This window comes from Bos grunniens, chromosome 1, assembly GCF_055505025.1.
Source record: "Bos grunniens cultivar Pamir isolate PY7600 chromosome 1, Bosgru_T2T1.0, whole genome shotgun sequence".
NCBI classification, from domain to species: Eukaryota; Metazoa; Chordata; class Mammalia; order Artiodactyla; family Bovidae; genus Bos; species Bos grunniens.
Genome location: NC_141165.1, coordinates 85,455,765 through 85,471,207, shown reverse-complemented (window position 1 = coordinate 85,471,207; position 15,443 = coordinate 85,455,765). Strand labels below are relative to the sequence as shown.

The window sequence follows — 15,443 nt, the reverse complement described above, 5'->3', positions numbered from 1 at the left end:
CCAAGCTGGCCCAGAGCAGAAGAAGGACCTGGCCAGCCTGCAGAGCTGTCATCTCAGTAAGTCACTGTTGCTTTAAGCCACAAGGTTTGGGGATGATTTAAGCTGAGGCTGGGGATGATTTGTTACTCAGTGCAAACTAATTCATATAGTTCCCCATAAAGGCTGCTATGTTCATTGTTTCTCTAAGATCTTCACTGCAGGCAGGGCCTTCCGTGCCCTCCCAGTGCCCTTAATCTTAGTGAGAAGAGCTTCACCTACTCTTTTACTGCAGTGTGGCCACTGAACAGCCAAGAGGCTTTTCATTCTCTCTGCCAAAAGCAGACAAAAGCTCTCCCCACTTCCCATCCCTTTGTCCTTCTGCCACCATGCATTTCTCACAGTGCAAAGGAAATGCACTCATTAGAGGCTGAAGTGGCCCTAAGGGCCCCTTCTGCATACCACAGCCAACTACTTCTCCTTGAACAGTTTCCATTTTTCTCTCTCCAATCTTTTTCTTCTTGATCACAGTGCATCTGAAAGAATTCTGACTTGCTTCAAGTGCTCTTCCTCCAGTTGGGTGAAGCTTCTGTGACTCTACTTCTGTTCTGCTTGCTTGGTTCTCTGGGAAGTCTCAATGTGGGGAGTTGTTTTGACACAGGAGCCTGGTCATTGCCATCCTAGAAGCTGCTGCAGAGCTGTTCAGAGGGCCTCATTCTGGCAACTTGAGGTCAAGTGGGACTAGCCCACTCTTCTAAAGGAGATCTGCTTCTTGCTGGAACTTTCTGGCTCTTAACCCTCTCAGGAAACATTGAACTGTAATTATTAATTGTCCAATGATAAGGGCCCAAAACATGCAGGCTGCTTTCTTTTCTCCTCATCAACCCTTGGTGAGCCCCGGTAACTTATAGTAAGAGGGATCAGGTCATGGTGCTACCCCAGCCTTCAAGGCATGTAGGCGGCTGACTGTAGGCGACAGAATTGATTGTCAGCCTCAGAGTGATGGGAATTCCATTTTAAGACTCGTTGCCTAGTCCTGAGTCAATAAAGATCAAGCCATAGAAACATAAAGACTTGAAGGACTTTAGAAATCACCTGGCCCAACACTGCCATTTTATAGACGAGGAAACTGAGGCCCAGACTTGCCCAAGTCTGGAAGTGACTTGTCCAAGGCTATCCAGCAAGATGGTGGCAAAGCCAGGGCTAGAACCTTGGCCTTGGACTTTAAGGCTGGTGCTGTCTCAGCTACTGTTGCTGCTGGCAGATGCAGGCTTTGGTTGGTTTTTGAAAAATGAGTTAGGAGAAGTGAAAGGAAGCCAAGGATTCTCTACAGACCAAACTGTTGGGTGGCAGAAGCAGAGGGTGGAGGGTGCTGCCAAGATGACAGCTCTTACCCCATCCTCTCCTTAAGCTGAGAACATCTACAGGACAGAAACAAAACTGAAAGAAAAAGGAGCCAAGCATCTTACCCAAGCCAGCATAGGAACACCTACCAGAGGAGAATGCCTTGTCCTCCCACCTTTCTACTTTATTTAGGAAACACTTTTCTTATGAACTTACATACTTTTTCCAAAGGATAACTCCGTTGTGTATTAAATGTCTGTGTTTCTGTTAATTCCCTTCTGATGCTTGTCAGGTTTTCACATTGTGCCGTCACTGTAAGGATGTATCTCTCAGGGTGTTTTTTTCTCTAATGTTATTTCACATTCAGGTTTTTTGAGTCAGTAGAGTCCTCACGTTTGTCAATTATAATTATAATACTGTGTCCATTATGTGGGTGCATCATAATTTGCTTTCCAGTTTGCCTCAGGTTGAATATTTGTGTCATTTCTCACTCATTAATATTAATAACACAATATGGTTATTTCCGTAGGAACAATTTTTTATCCCTTTGGGTTTATTTATTTGGAATATGCTTTCCTGGCCAGAATGATTGGATCATGGCTAGGGCTCAGCTCTTGCTATTGCCAGATTACTCTCTAGAAAGATGCAATCAATTTGTAGGGCCTTCAGCTTCATTTAAATGTGTCATTTCTCTTAGCACAAAACTGGGCTATCATTGAGTTTTGTCATTTTATTCATTTTTTTCCATGTCAAATTGGGAAAATTAAACAGTCAGGAATACAGGATATGAATCAAGGGAGAGGATCTGTGAGATGAAGCCAAGAAATGGAATTGGGCAGAAGCTATAACAAATACGGAGAAGGCAATGGCACCCCACTCCAGTACTCTTACCTGGAAAATCCCATGGATGGAGGAGCCTGGTAAGCTGCAGTCCATGGGGTCGCTAAGAGTTGGACACGACTAGGCGACTTCACTTTCACTTTTCACTTTCATGCATTGGAGAAGGAAATGGCAACCCACTCCAGTACTCTTGCCTGGAAAATCCCAGGGACGGGGGAGCCTGGTAGGCTACCGTCTATGGGGTCACACAGAGTCGGACACAACTGAAGTGACTTAGTATATAACAAATACTCCACGTAGGATGAAGTGAATGAGGGTTATTTGTTACAGCCACTTGTCCCTGGGTTTGTGGTAGGCTGATATGGGTTGAAAATTCATAGTTAGGGTGTACCCCAGTTAAAAAACTGTGTGGTGGAGCATGAAACCTGTTTGCATCTTTGCATTTCCTTCTCTTTTTTCAGCCAGGCTCTGCATATTTTTGTGGATAGTTTACTATCTATACTCCTTCTGTGCATTCTTTGATTCCTTGTCATGAGGAGTTTTTTCCTACTTTCACCAGCAAAACTCAGAGCCCTTGGATCATAACGGAGCATAAGAAACTTTCTGCACTGACTTCTCCTCGCCCTGGGCCCCCTGGCTCACAAGAAGGCACAGTGGTGTGGCTGCCAAGGGTCATTCCTGAGAAATGGCTCTTCCTGGCTGTGTTGGATTTAGTCAAGATGATGATAACTGAATGGACCTCCTCAGAAGCTCCAGGGAGAAAGGGGTTGCTCAGGGAGTGCAGGTGGTGGTCCAGCTCCTTGGGCCCATCTCTGCTTTTGCTCACCCACGTGCAACATTTTTTAGAGTGGTTTCATATAGCCTAATATTCAGAGGTCCCCTCAGGGACAGGTAGGCCAACTTTTGAGCCCAAACCAAGAAGTCTGTGACCACATGATCTGCTCTGAAGCATACTACATGTGAAAAGTTATATCTAATATTCTTGGGAGAAACCGAACATAGGAAAGTCAGTTTGTGGGATGCAACTGCTCATTTTTTCTAAGAAGCATCTTTGCCTAAAGATTTGGTGAACTCATAGTGGGCTGCCGTCTATGGGGTCGCACAGAGTCGGACACAACTGAAGCGACTTAGCAGCAGCAGCAGCAGCAGTAGCCCTTTAGAGTTGGGCTATGTATTCTCTAGTTCTAATTAGACATGTGGACAAGCAGAGGCTTTAAGAGGTATAGAGGGGTTTCCCTGATAGCTCAGTTGGTAAAGAATTAGCCTGCAACGCAGGAGCGGAAAAAGCAATGACACCCCACTCCAGTACTCTTGCCTGAAAAATCCCATGGATGCAGGAGCCTGGTAGGCTGCAGTCCATGGGGTTGCTAAGAGTAAGATACAACTGAGCGACTTCACTTTCACTCTTCACTTTCATGCATTGGAGAAGGAAATGGCAACCCACTCCAGTGTTCTTGCCTGGAGAATCCCAGGGACGGGGGAGCCTGGTGGGCTGCTGTCTATGGGGTCGCACAGAGTGAGACACGACTGAAGCGACTTAGCACCACCAGCAGCAGCAGCAATGTAGGAGACCCTGGTTCGATTCCTGGGTTGGGAAGATCCCCTGGAGAAGAGGAAGGCTATCCATTCCAGTAAGATCCTCAATAGCCCTGAACGAAGTCATTGCCATCCTGCTACCTGGTCAGCATCTGACTGGCACCAGGGCAGATTGTGTGAGCACAGTCAGCACAGTATCCTCTCCAGTGGGCTACCTGTGGGCTGGGCTGTACTCCTTTCTTTCTAAAAGTTTAGAATTGATGGGGTAAGAGGATGGTGGTACAGAATGGATCATCTCATTTTCCACTGGGATAGTCAACAACTTGATCTCTACCACTGAGGTATCTCCTTCTGTGAATATTTACCTACCTATGTGCTGAGTCAATAGATGCTTCCTAGATAACTGCACTGAGAATCTTAAAAGGTGGCACAGTCTCCTCCCTTTTCTCACTGATTCTGGGGAAAAAAAAAAAAAAGCCATCCCCAGTCCCTTTCCTAGCTCCTAGCACTCCAGGCAGGCTAACACTGGATAAAGCCCTCTGACATCTCTCATTGCAAGGACCCCAAAAGTACATTAAAAGGCCTTCAGCCAAGTTGTCTTTGTTTAAGACACAGCAGTTGGTCTCTAAAGCAGCTAATAGAGGCTCCAAGTATTGGCCATTACATTTAAAGAAGACCTAAAGGAAATAGGAGGCTAGTTAATGAGCTTCCTTGAGATCCCATCATATACCCAGAGCAAAAGAAAGAGAAGGGAATGAAGAGGAGAGATTAAGGCCTTCTCCTCAGAGTGGCCCTACACATTCCTGTTACAGTAAGGCCATTAAACTCCAGCCTTCTGGGGTTCAGCAAAGCTACAAGGGTCAAATGAGGGCACTTTCTAGGCCTTCTTGGGCCCCAATCAGGATTTGACCCTTATCCAAAGGGAGCAGATGATGTAGACCACCCCCTGTCACAGTACAGGATCTAGCATGTGTCCAGGAGAGGCAGACACACTCAGGTTAGGTAGAGAAAGCCACAGGGCCAAGCAATCAGACTTGTGGGCCATTCTTGAGCTAAACATGTGTAGCCCCAAACCAGGATTTTGTAGAGCCCCTCAGGGGAAAAAACACAATCCATACAGATCAGTTGAAAATGCCTGTTCTCTGACTCAATCAAAAAATGGGCCAAAGAACTAAACAGACATTTCTCCAAAGAAGCCATACAGATGGCTAACAAACACATGAAAAGATGCTCAACGTCACTCATTTTCAGAGAAATGCAAATCAAAACCACAATGAGGTACCATTTCACGCCAGTCAGAGTGGCTGTGATCCAAAAGTCTACAAGCAATAAATGCTGGAGAGGGTGTGGAGAAAAGGGAACCCTCTTACACTGTTGGGGGGAATGTAAACTAGTACAGCCACTATGGAGAACAATGTGGAGATTCCTTAAAAAACTGGAAATAGAATTGCCATATGACCCAGCAATCCCACTGCTGGGCATACACACGGAGGAAACCAGAATTGAAAGAGACACGTGTACCCCAGTGTTCATCACAGCACTGTTTATAATAGCCAGGACATGGAAGCAACCTAGATGTCCATCAACAGACGAATAGATATGAAAGCTGTGGTACATATACACATGGAGTAAACTCAGCCATTAAAAAGAATACATTTGAATCAGTTCTAATGAGGTGGATGAAATTGGAGCCTATTATACAGAGTGAAGTAAGCCAGAAAGAAAAACACCAATACAGTATACTAATGCATATATATGGAATTTAGAAAGATGGTAATGATAACCCTATATGCAAGACAGCAAAAGAGACACGGATGTATAGAGCAGTCTTTTGGACTCTGTGGGAAAAGGCGAGGGGGGTGGTGATCTGAGAGAATAGCATTGAAACATGTATATTATCATATGTGAAACAGATCGCCAGTCCAGGTTCAATGCATGAGACAGGTGCTCAGAGCTGGTGCACTGGGATGACCCAGAGGGATGGGATGGGGAGGGAGGTGGGAGGGGGGTTCAGGATGGGGAACACATGTACACCCATGGTGGATTCATGTCAATGTATGGCAAAAACCACTACAATATTGTAAAGTAATTAGCCTCCAACTAAAATAAATAAATTTTATAAAAAAGAAAGAAAATGCCTGTTATCAAAGACTCTGAACTTAGAAGTAAGAGCTTGACAAACAGGAAGGGGCCTGAGCCTCATACGGCAGCAGATGATGAAAACAGCATGAAGGAGAAAGGAAAGATGCAGACACCCAGCAGAATTTGGTCCACGCGAAGCAGGTGGACACACTGGACCCAACAGAGGTGATACTCTCGGCCTTAAAGTTCTTGGCAAGGAGAAAACAGAAGTTCACAGCGTACCCTCAGCTCCATCCAAGAGCATGTCTACATTTGGAAAGCCTTGGCCCTCTCCTTGAACTTGGTTTTCAAGGTTTCAGCGGTGAGTCATCTCATCCCCCATCAGCCCTGACGTGTCTGAACCTGTAAGCACTTCCAGCACTGGAGCACACGTCATCTTCACACCATGGCTGACTAACTACAGCCTGTTCACAGTCTCCTCATTATCACAAAACAAGAACGTTACGTGCCTCAAAGCTGAGCTTTGGGTAACAGTGGGTTTGAAGAGCTGCAGGAGCAGAGAGACAAGGCAGCAATGAACTAACCTTTTTACAGAGTCTTGCAATGCTCAGGAGCACAGGCCAAGCAACCCAGCATCCAGATAGGGCTTTCTCTGGCAGGATAGTATTGTTAATATCGTTCATTACTGCTTCTGATTAAGTTCCCAGACTCATTAAGATCGCTGAGCCTTTGAATGTTTCTCTTGGATCAGATTGGATTCCACTTTGCAGAGAATTGTCAGGGCTTTCTAGCACCCAGTGCAGGCCAGATAGCATCTCTTGGCTTGACTTCTTCCTAACGTTTCTCCCCTGTGCTTCTGTATGTGCACCACTGATGACGCAAATCCTCATTCCAGCCTGCTGGCTAGCAGACCCATTGCTGCCAGATGAACTAAGGGCTTCTAATCTAAACAATCTAATCTAATCTAAACAACATATAAAGTCCAAAACACTTAAGCTAAACTTGTTCAAAATTATGCAGGTATATGTTAACACTCCAATTAGTCACAGAATCACAGCTAAGCCAACTTTTTTTTTTTTTAAGCCAACTTTTAAAAAGCAGAGTGAAGAGTGCTCTTACCTTCTCTGACATCAAGACACGTAAAGCCATCATGATAAAAACAGTAATTAAAAATGTACAAATACACCAACAAAACAGAATAGAGAGCTCAGACACAGACTCACATATAGGTCAGAATTTAATATAAGATGAAGGTGCTACCACAAATTGGGGAAAGGATAGATTGTTTAGTAAATGCCATTTGGGAAAGTGGCTTACTATATGGAGAAAAAGAAATATGAGTCTCTACTTAATGCCACATACAAAAGAGGGCTCTGGGTGGTATAAAGACATACGTGTAAAAAGTTAAAGAAAAGTAGTAGGAAAAAATTAGTAGGATTAAGTGCAGGAAAATATCTTTGTGATTCAGGAAGGCTCTTTTAAGATGAAATTTCAAAAGCATGCTGCTGCTGCTGCTGCTAAGTCGCTTCAGTCGTGTCCGACTCTGTGCGGACACAGAGTCCTCCATAGACGGCAGCCCACTAGGCTCCTCTGTCCCTGGGATTCTCCAGGCAAGAACACTGGAGTGGGTTGCCATTTCCTTCCCCAATGCATGAAAGTGAAGATGCTCAGTCGTGTCCAACTCTTCGCGACCCCATGGACTGCAGCCCACCAGGCTCCTCCGTCCATGGGATTTTCCAGGCAAGAGTACTGGAGTGGGGTGCCATTGCCTTCTCCTTCAAAAGCATAGCCATAGGCAAAATTTTATGAATTTGATTACATCACAATTAAGGATTTCTAATCAGCAAAAGATTCCATGAACAGCTCTTTGCCGCATCTACTGCGAGAATGAAGACCATTCTCAGCAACCAGACTGTCGACATCCCAGAAAATGTCGACATTAACTTGAAGGGACGGACAGTTATTGTGAAGGGCCCCAGAGGCACCCTGCGGAGGGACTTCAATCACATCAATGTAGAACTCAGTCTCCTTGGAAAGAAAAAGAGGCTCCGTGTTGACAACTGGTGGGGAAACAGAAAGGAACTGGCCACTGTTCGCACAATCTGTAGTCATGTACAGAACATGATCAAGGGTGTTACACTGGGTTTCCGTTACAAGATGAGGTCGGTGTATGCCCACTTCCCCATCAACGTTGTTATTCAGGAGAATGGTTCTCTTGCAGAAATCCGAAATTTTTTGGGTGAAACATATATACGCAGGGTTCGAATGAGGCCAGGGGTTGCCTGTTCAGTATCTCAAGCCCAGAAAGATGAGTTGATTATTGAAGGAAATGACATTGAACTTGTGTCAAATTCAGCTGCTTTGATTCAGCAAGCCACCACAGTTAAAAACAAGGATATCAGAAAATTTTTGGATGGTATCTATGTTTCTGAAAAAGGAACAGTTCAGCAGGCTGATGAATAAGATCTCAGTGATCCTGCTGCAGAAACAACAAGATAGCAGATGGTTCTATGGACTCAGTTGTGATGTTTTAAAGAGACAATAAAAACTCTTGATTTGAAAAAAAAAAAAAGATTCCATGAACAAAGTTAAAACACTGATTTAAAAAAAAGAAGATATGTGTAACATCTAAAACCAATGGGGAATTGATACAAAGAACATGCAAAGATCTTGAACATTTATGACTGCAATAGAAAATGGGGAAAGGATATAAACAGACATTGTACAGAGGATGAAACTCAAAAGAATTAGCAAGTTGGTGTAGGTCAGTCTTCCTGGAAGCAGAATCTGAGATGGAGAGTTTTGAGCAGGTTTGTTTGGAAGTGGTGAGGGAATGAAGTAAACAGCAGTGAGTGGAACCAAGAATCTGAACTGTGTTGCAGTTCAGATTAGACTGACCCCACAGGGGAATGTGGAAACTAGGGTCTCTCTTCAGAGAGGTCTTGGACTTAGCAAAGGGACCAGGCTTTATCTCTCTTCAATGACTAGTCATTGAATGGATGCCATCCTCAAGGAGAGTTCACAGCCCAAGGTGAAGCAGCTTTCTCTGCCTGAGGATAATTGCTGGGGAGGGTTCATCTGTGAGCCATAAACAGCCAGCACTTCCGGCAGCTGGGTTAACAAGGGCCTTGGTCTTAAGACAGGAATCTTAACAGTATACTATATATCCACAATGGCAGATATCAAGGAAGACTCAAAAACATTAGTAATATGAAAAATGCAAATTAAAACATCAAAGAGCTATCACTGCATTCCTTAGCAAAATTTAGAAGGAAGTGTAGTGCCAAGTGTTGGCAGGGATATGGGGTGTGACAGCTCTTATGGACTGCTGGTGAGAAGATGAACATCAGAAAAATGCATCAGCAAACATTCTCGGGAATATTCTGGCATTATGAGTCAAATTCAGTGTTGCATACTAGCAATTCCTCCTCTAGTTATATATCCCAAGAAATTCTTACATAATTCCATAAGGATACTTGTGTTTTCTGCATGGTTATTTGTGGTGGGAGTTGGGGGCTACCTGACTTTTTACCACTGAGTTGAGAAATCAAATACAGAGAGTACGTACCTGGGAATTCTATACGGTAAGATTGTAGCAAATGATCAGATATACACACAGAAGCATGGATGGATCTGGAGAACAATGAAAAGAATGGGGCAGGGGAAGAACAAAGAAAAGAGATATAATGAAGGAATATTAAGGTAAATTAAAAATATTGCAAACACAGGGAACTATACCCAATATCTTGTAATAAACTATAATGGAAGAGAATCTGAAAAAGAATATGTGTGTGTGTATGTGTGTGTAACTGAATCACTTTGCTGTACACCAGAAACTAACACAATATTGTAAATCAACTGTATTTAAAAAAAAAAAACTAAATACTGCAAGCAAATACTGTTTGTATGAAAGCAAACAAAAGGATACATACTAAATACATAAGAATCACCACGGGTGACAGAGGGGAATGGGATTGTGGGATGGGGAGTAAAAGGAACAAGGAAGTGAATTCTAGAGAGGGGTCTTCCCAGGACCAATGATCTAGGCTGGCTCCACAGCTCCATGAAACAAGAGTCAGATTAATTCAACTCTGTACACCTGCTTTTTAAAACAAGCGGCAGCAGCAACCACCACTTGAGCCCTGGAAAAGCAAGCTCCTGTTTTCCACCTCCGCTTTCTCTGAGATCTCTCCTAAAAGGTCACAGGCTGAGTCACTGGAAAACCGAAGGGCCTGCTACACACTGCTGTCCGCTCTTACCTGCAAATGAAATGACAGCCACCTTCTATCTTCAGCGGGATGAAAAGGTTGGCACCTGGATAAAGGTTCATGCATCTCCCAGGCAGAAGGAATCTTTGCTCAGAGGATGCTTTTCATTATCTAAACCTTGAACTTTCCCACCTGTGATTCCAATCAAAGTCATCACCTTAACTGAAATGCAATAGGCAAAACAGCCACTGCCCCACTTTGATCAGGACTGGTATGAAAGTTAGAGGAAACACAACCAGTTTGGAGTGTTGTCTTAGATCTTGCCCACCTCTGAGAGGGCCCCGAACAGAGAGATGATATCCCACTGGGAAATGGACTTGCTTTGGCCCACTCGTCTGGCAAGCCCTCTCTGCTCATGAGGAATGGGTGAGGTGTGAGCTCCCCTTGTGAAATCTACCCTGCATGACCCGTCAGCCCCAGAAAAACTGGAGATCCTGAGAGAAATGGAAGAATAATGAGGCTTATGAGTTGGTCTTGGGTCCCCTTCCCCACGGTGGCTATTCCAAACCCCAGTTGCTGTCCCTGAAGTCCCTAACACTATATCCCACTAGTGATTGGAGAACAAGTTCAGGTTACCAGTCCGAAGGGAGGAACACAGAGATTAAGATCCAGGGACACAAAGGAGAGCTGAGCTGGGAAGTGAGAGAAGCCCTGCCTCTCAGGCTCAAAAGGTAGACCCAGAATGTAAAGGTGGCTCTAAGCCCTGCTCTGAACCTTTCCACCACTAGGCCCTGACTCCCAGGTTAACCCTGCCTTGCCCAGGGCATGCCTGTCTCAGTTAGCACTATAGAAAAGGTCTCTTCCATCTACTGGCCTTGTGTTCACAAGCAAGGCTCTGCAATAAATAGGATCCTAGGCAAAATGAGAATCCCAGGATACATGGCAAGAGAGTTGGTGTGGGTATCATTTTTATCATGTTCTTTTTCTAGGCCCAGAAAGTAAACTTCCGTGTCTGCTTTAAGTTTTAATTCAGGAAAGTTCAGAGTAAGATGGATCTTGCTATTTAAAGACTTCTGGGACTTTCCTGGTGGTCCATAGGTTAAGAATCTGTCTTGCGATGCCAAGGATGCAGGTCCAATCCCTGGTGGGGAGACTAAGATCCACATGACTCAGAGCTATTGTCATGATATGTCTGCATATCTGTCTTCGCCACTGGACTGTTAACTCCTTGAGGACAGAGGCTACGCTCCACCTCACTTAGCTTCGTATCCCTAATGCTTAACACAAGGGCTGGCACAGAGGAGGTTTTGCATATTTGCTCAATGAAGTGACTGATTAATGGATGGCTAAATGAATTAATACTATTAATGGCTAATATTAATTAATTAGTGATTAATACTAATAATGGATAAATGAAATATAGTAATATTCCCAGAGGAAAAAAATTAAGGGAACTGATTTTATTGGCCTAAACTGGTATTAAAGTTTCACCAACACAAAAAATTGATGTAGAAGTGACAGAAATCTTGGGAGGAAGTGACCATGTCATCCTCGGGTTCTCCAACGTCTTATTTGGCAGCAAATATTTAATGAGCACCTCCTCTGAGATAGACACACTGCCAGGCTCTAGGACAAGATAGACAAGACACAATTCCTACCTTTCAGGAGCTCCCAGAGTAGCTGGTGATGAGTGCTCTGACAATGTACAGAGGCTGCTGTGAGGGGCTGGGGGTGGGAGCAGGAAGGATTCCTGAGAGGGAGGGTGCCTGGACTGAAGGCATCAGGAGAAAGGGGTCAGGTCAGGAGAGAGAAGGTCCTATACAGAAGGATGCCCAGGCAGAAGCCCAGAGGTGTGAGGGCACAGGAGTTCGGGAGTATTCTGCTTGGGGAGTGGAAGGGAGTAATAGCAATGGAAACAAAGTCCTGCTAAGTAAGGAATTGAGATTTTACTCTGAAGGCATGAGGGAGCTCCTGAAAGAATCCTAAAATACCCTGATGATCAGAGTGGCATAGTAGAACATTGTTTTGGTGGTGTAGAAAATGGATTGGAGAAACAGGACTGCTATAAGAGAGATGAGTTAGGAGACTATTTAGAATATACTTGGAAAGCAGATGGACAGAATAGACTTCAAAGACATTAAAGAGTAGCTGCAAGAACTCAGTCACCTCACGTGCACACTGGCTCTCAGGCTTCCGGTTTGGATGACCGCTTGGTAGAGACACCATCACCCAAGGGGGCAAACAGGCTGAGAAGCAGGCTTGGGAGTGAAGACAATGAGTTCAGAGGGGAGTCTGAGGGCCTGGGGGTCATCTAGGCCGATCCTCAAGGAAGATGAACGTGTGAGTCAGGAGCTCAAGGAAGGGAACTGGCCATGATACCAACCAGGGGGAGGCTCTAGGGGGCACAGGCAGAGGGTGAAAGAGCAGGAGTGTGCCAGTCACCCAGGGAGAGGAATGGGGTGGGGGGAGAAAACAGTTATCTGAGAGTCTCCATAATCTTTTGTGTAGATTTCCAAACATTTTAAAGAATCCTCTAGGTGCCTCAGAGTTATTAGTGTGTCTCAAAGCAAATACAGCAATGCATGAAGAAAGCAATTACAGAAAAACGACAGAAGTGAGCGAGGAGCCCGATTTTCAGATGTCCTTTGTGGATAGCAACAAAACGACACGGAAGGAGCTTCATGAAAGAAAGAGGAAGGCATCTGGATGAATGATGTTTTGCTTATCTGAAATGATGCCCAGGGCCTGACCTGCACCCCCGTCCCCACTCCCAGGTCCAACATTAAGGAGTGGGCTTCCGAGGAAACTGCAGCCTTGCCTCCCTGGCTGCTTCAGCCTTGAAATCTTTGCAAGATACAGGCATCTGAGACACATGATGGCCCGATCAAGCCACATGCCTGTATAAAGCTGCTTCCTAGCTGTGAGGAATAAAAATCAATATTTTAAAATCTGAATTATTCAGATACCGTACCCCGGAGGTGATTCATAACCTCTGGAGCGCCTCAGTAGGAGAACAGCGATGGAGGGCTTGCATGAACGTGGCTGAGCCCACAATTTCCCATGCAATCAGTCAGAGGGCTGACAAAAGATTAAATAACAGAATTGTTCTTACAGTGTCCTGAGGAGTGCCCCGAGGAGCTGGGATGCTCCTGCTAAGAAGCCTAGACTATCATAGTAAGGAGAGAAGCGGCCTGCCCTTATGAAGGAGCAGAGGGTCCCCTGGGCTCTCCAAGGGCTGGTGTCTTCAAGGACTCCTGGGTCCTTTGCACGAGGGAGTACAGGTTAAGCTGGGAGACAGAGCATTCTTCCAAGTATCCCTTTTTAAAATAAAATGTAAGAGCTCCCCAAATCGCCATGTCACGTAGGCACTTAAACCTGCTGCTGGGGCTGGGCAAGGCCTGGGCTATCAAGACCATGGACTTGTCTGCACTGACTTAGGGGAGGGGGATGAAGAAGGAGTGTGAATGGTTTGGTGACAGTTGATCTCACAAAGGGAGAAAGCACCAGAACCCATTCTAGAGAGAGGGAGGCAGCGCATGCTCACTGGTCTAGGAAGGGTAAAGACCTGAGTTTTGAGTCCTTGTCTCTACAACAATGTGACCTTGGATGAGACAGTTAGCTTTCTCAGCCTCAGATTCTGTAACACCAAAATACTTAATCCCCTGCTTACTGGGTTCTTAGGAAGATCAAATGAATATAAGCAGAAACTCCTTGCTGTCTCCTCACACTGTGCGTTAGTTGGGATATTACTTTGGTTGTTCTAACAGAGGGACCAAAATAACAATGTCTTAAATGAGATAGGAGTTTATTTTTCTCACATAAAATTCTGAACTACTGTGGCTGCTCTGGTCTGAGAGGTCATCAGAGGCCCAAGTACCTTCTATCTGACCATCAAGGGTGTCATCGTTCTTTCCTTACTCTGAGAAAGCTTCCTGCCACTGCCACACCACCAGTAGTAGAAGGGCAAAGGAGGGCTAGCCCCTTCCCCAAGGCCAGGACTTTATACACCACCTCTTCTCATTTCCCACTGCCCAGACCATGGTCACATAGTCACAGTTCAGTTCAGTCACTCAGTCGTGTCTGACTCTTTGCGACCCCATAGACTGCAGCACAATAGGCTTCCCTATCTGTCACCAACTCCCGGAGCTTGCTCAAACTCATGTCCATCAAGTTGGTGACGCCATCCATCCTCTGTCGCCCCCTTCTCCTGCCTTCAATCTTTCCCAGCATCGGGGTCTTTTCCAGCGAGTCAGTTCTTCACATCAGGTGGCCAGAGTATCATCTGGCTCTAAGAGAGGCTAGGAAGTATAAGTGTTTCCTGGGAAGTCACAGACTCAACAGAAAATTCTGTGGTTACAGAAGCAGAGGAGATAGATATTAAGGGGCAATTTGCAGTCCCTGCCACCCTCACTTTGTCTAACTCCCAGATCTTGCATTTATGTCACTTCCATCGGGAGGCCTTGCTCAACTCCCCAGGATACTTAGATGCCCCTCCCTTTGCTCCCTTACATCATTTTGGCTTGCTGTCAGTTTTTCTGTCTGGAATGTAACCTCCAGGAGTGTGGGCTGTGTCGTTCTTCCTCCCTGCCGTCCCCAGAGCTGGCCCCAGAGTGGACTCGAGACACATCTGCACTAAGGAGGTCTGTCACCACAGGACCTTGGGATGTCCTTGGGGTGGCACTCGGTAGCTTTGAGCCACCAGTGCTCTCCAACCCAGGATTTGCTTGGAGTAAAACTGGTACCTCCTGCTGCTTCCCAGGCAAGGGGTGAGGGGGGGCAAGTCGTTGCCCTAAGGACTTTTCTTTTCACCCCTTAGTCCTCACCTTGTGTCGGTCTTTAGTAGTGTGGCCATTCCTCATCAGAGCTCTTGGGTGGGCAACTGAGTCATGATGAACGCTGGCTCTGCAGCTCTGTCTTTCAGATCTGAGAGTGAACAGGTGGGGGAAGAGCTTTCCCTAGCACAGTGGCCAGAATGGAGGATGCAGGTGGAGACTTGGTTTTTCATTCCCAGTCTCCACAATGCAGCTCCCAGCCTGAAGCCTATGCTGCAAGGAGGGGAGGGGACCTTAGAGAGGACATCCTGGGGTAGTTGGCCTGCACCCCTATGGGGAAAAATGGCCCCCCACAGTCTGGACCGCACAAACCCACAGTTCAGTCCTTGAGCAGCTTCTTGGGTCTCCACGTTAGTACCCTCCAGCTCACACCTGATTTGACATAAACCTCATCATTTTTAAAGAAATCTTTCTTCTTAGCTCATTTTCTCTGTTACCAAGATTTCTTTAGGGATCCCAGGAAATATGACTCTGGTTCCCGTGTGGAGGGGAGGTCCGCCCCAGGACTGATCTCCAAACCCCCTGACACATTCTCTTCATCCTCTGTGTCTTCCTTTGATTGGAACTAGAGGCTGACCAGGCCTGAGCTCTGAGTGACCAGCCCTTTTTGGCAGTCTCTGGAGCC

At 45.6% G+C, this 15,443-nt stretch overlaps 1 pseudogene across 1 annotated transcript; it reads left to right on the top strand.

The window, feature by feature from the left end:
- The first annotated feature begins 7,613 nt into the window (after positions 1–7,613).
- Positions 7,614–8,350, top strand: LOC147379805 (large ribosomal subunit protein uL6 pseudogene; annotated as a pseudogene). The gene has a single exon (XR_015163705.1). The product of XR_015163705.1 is annotated as a large ribosomal subunit protein uL6 pseudogene (transcript).
- Positions 8,351–15,443: the final 7,093 nt, after the last annotated feature.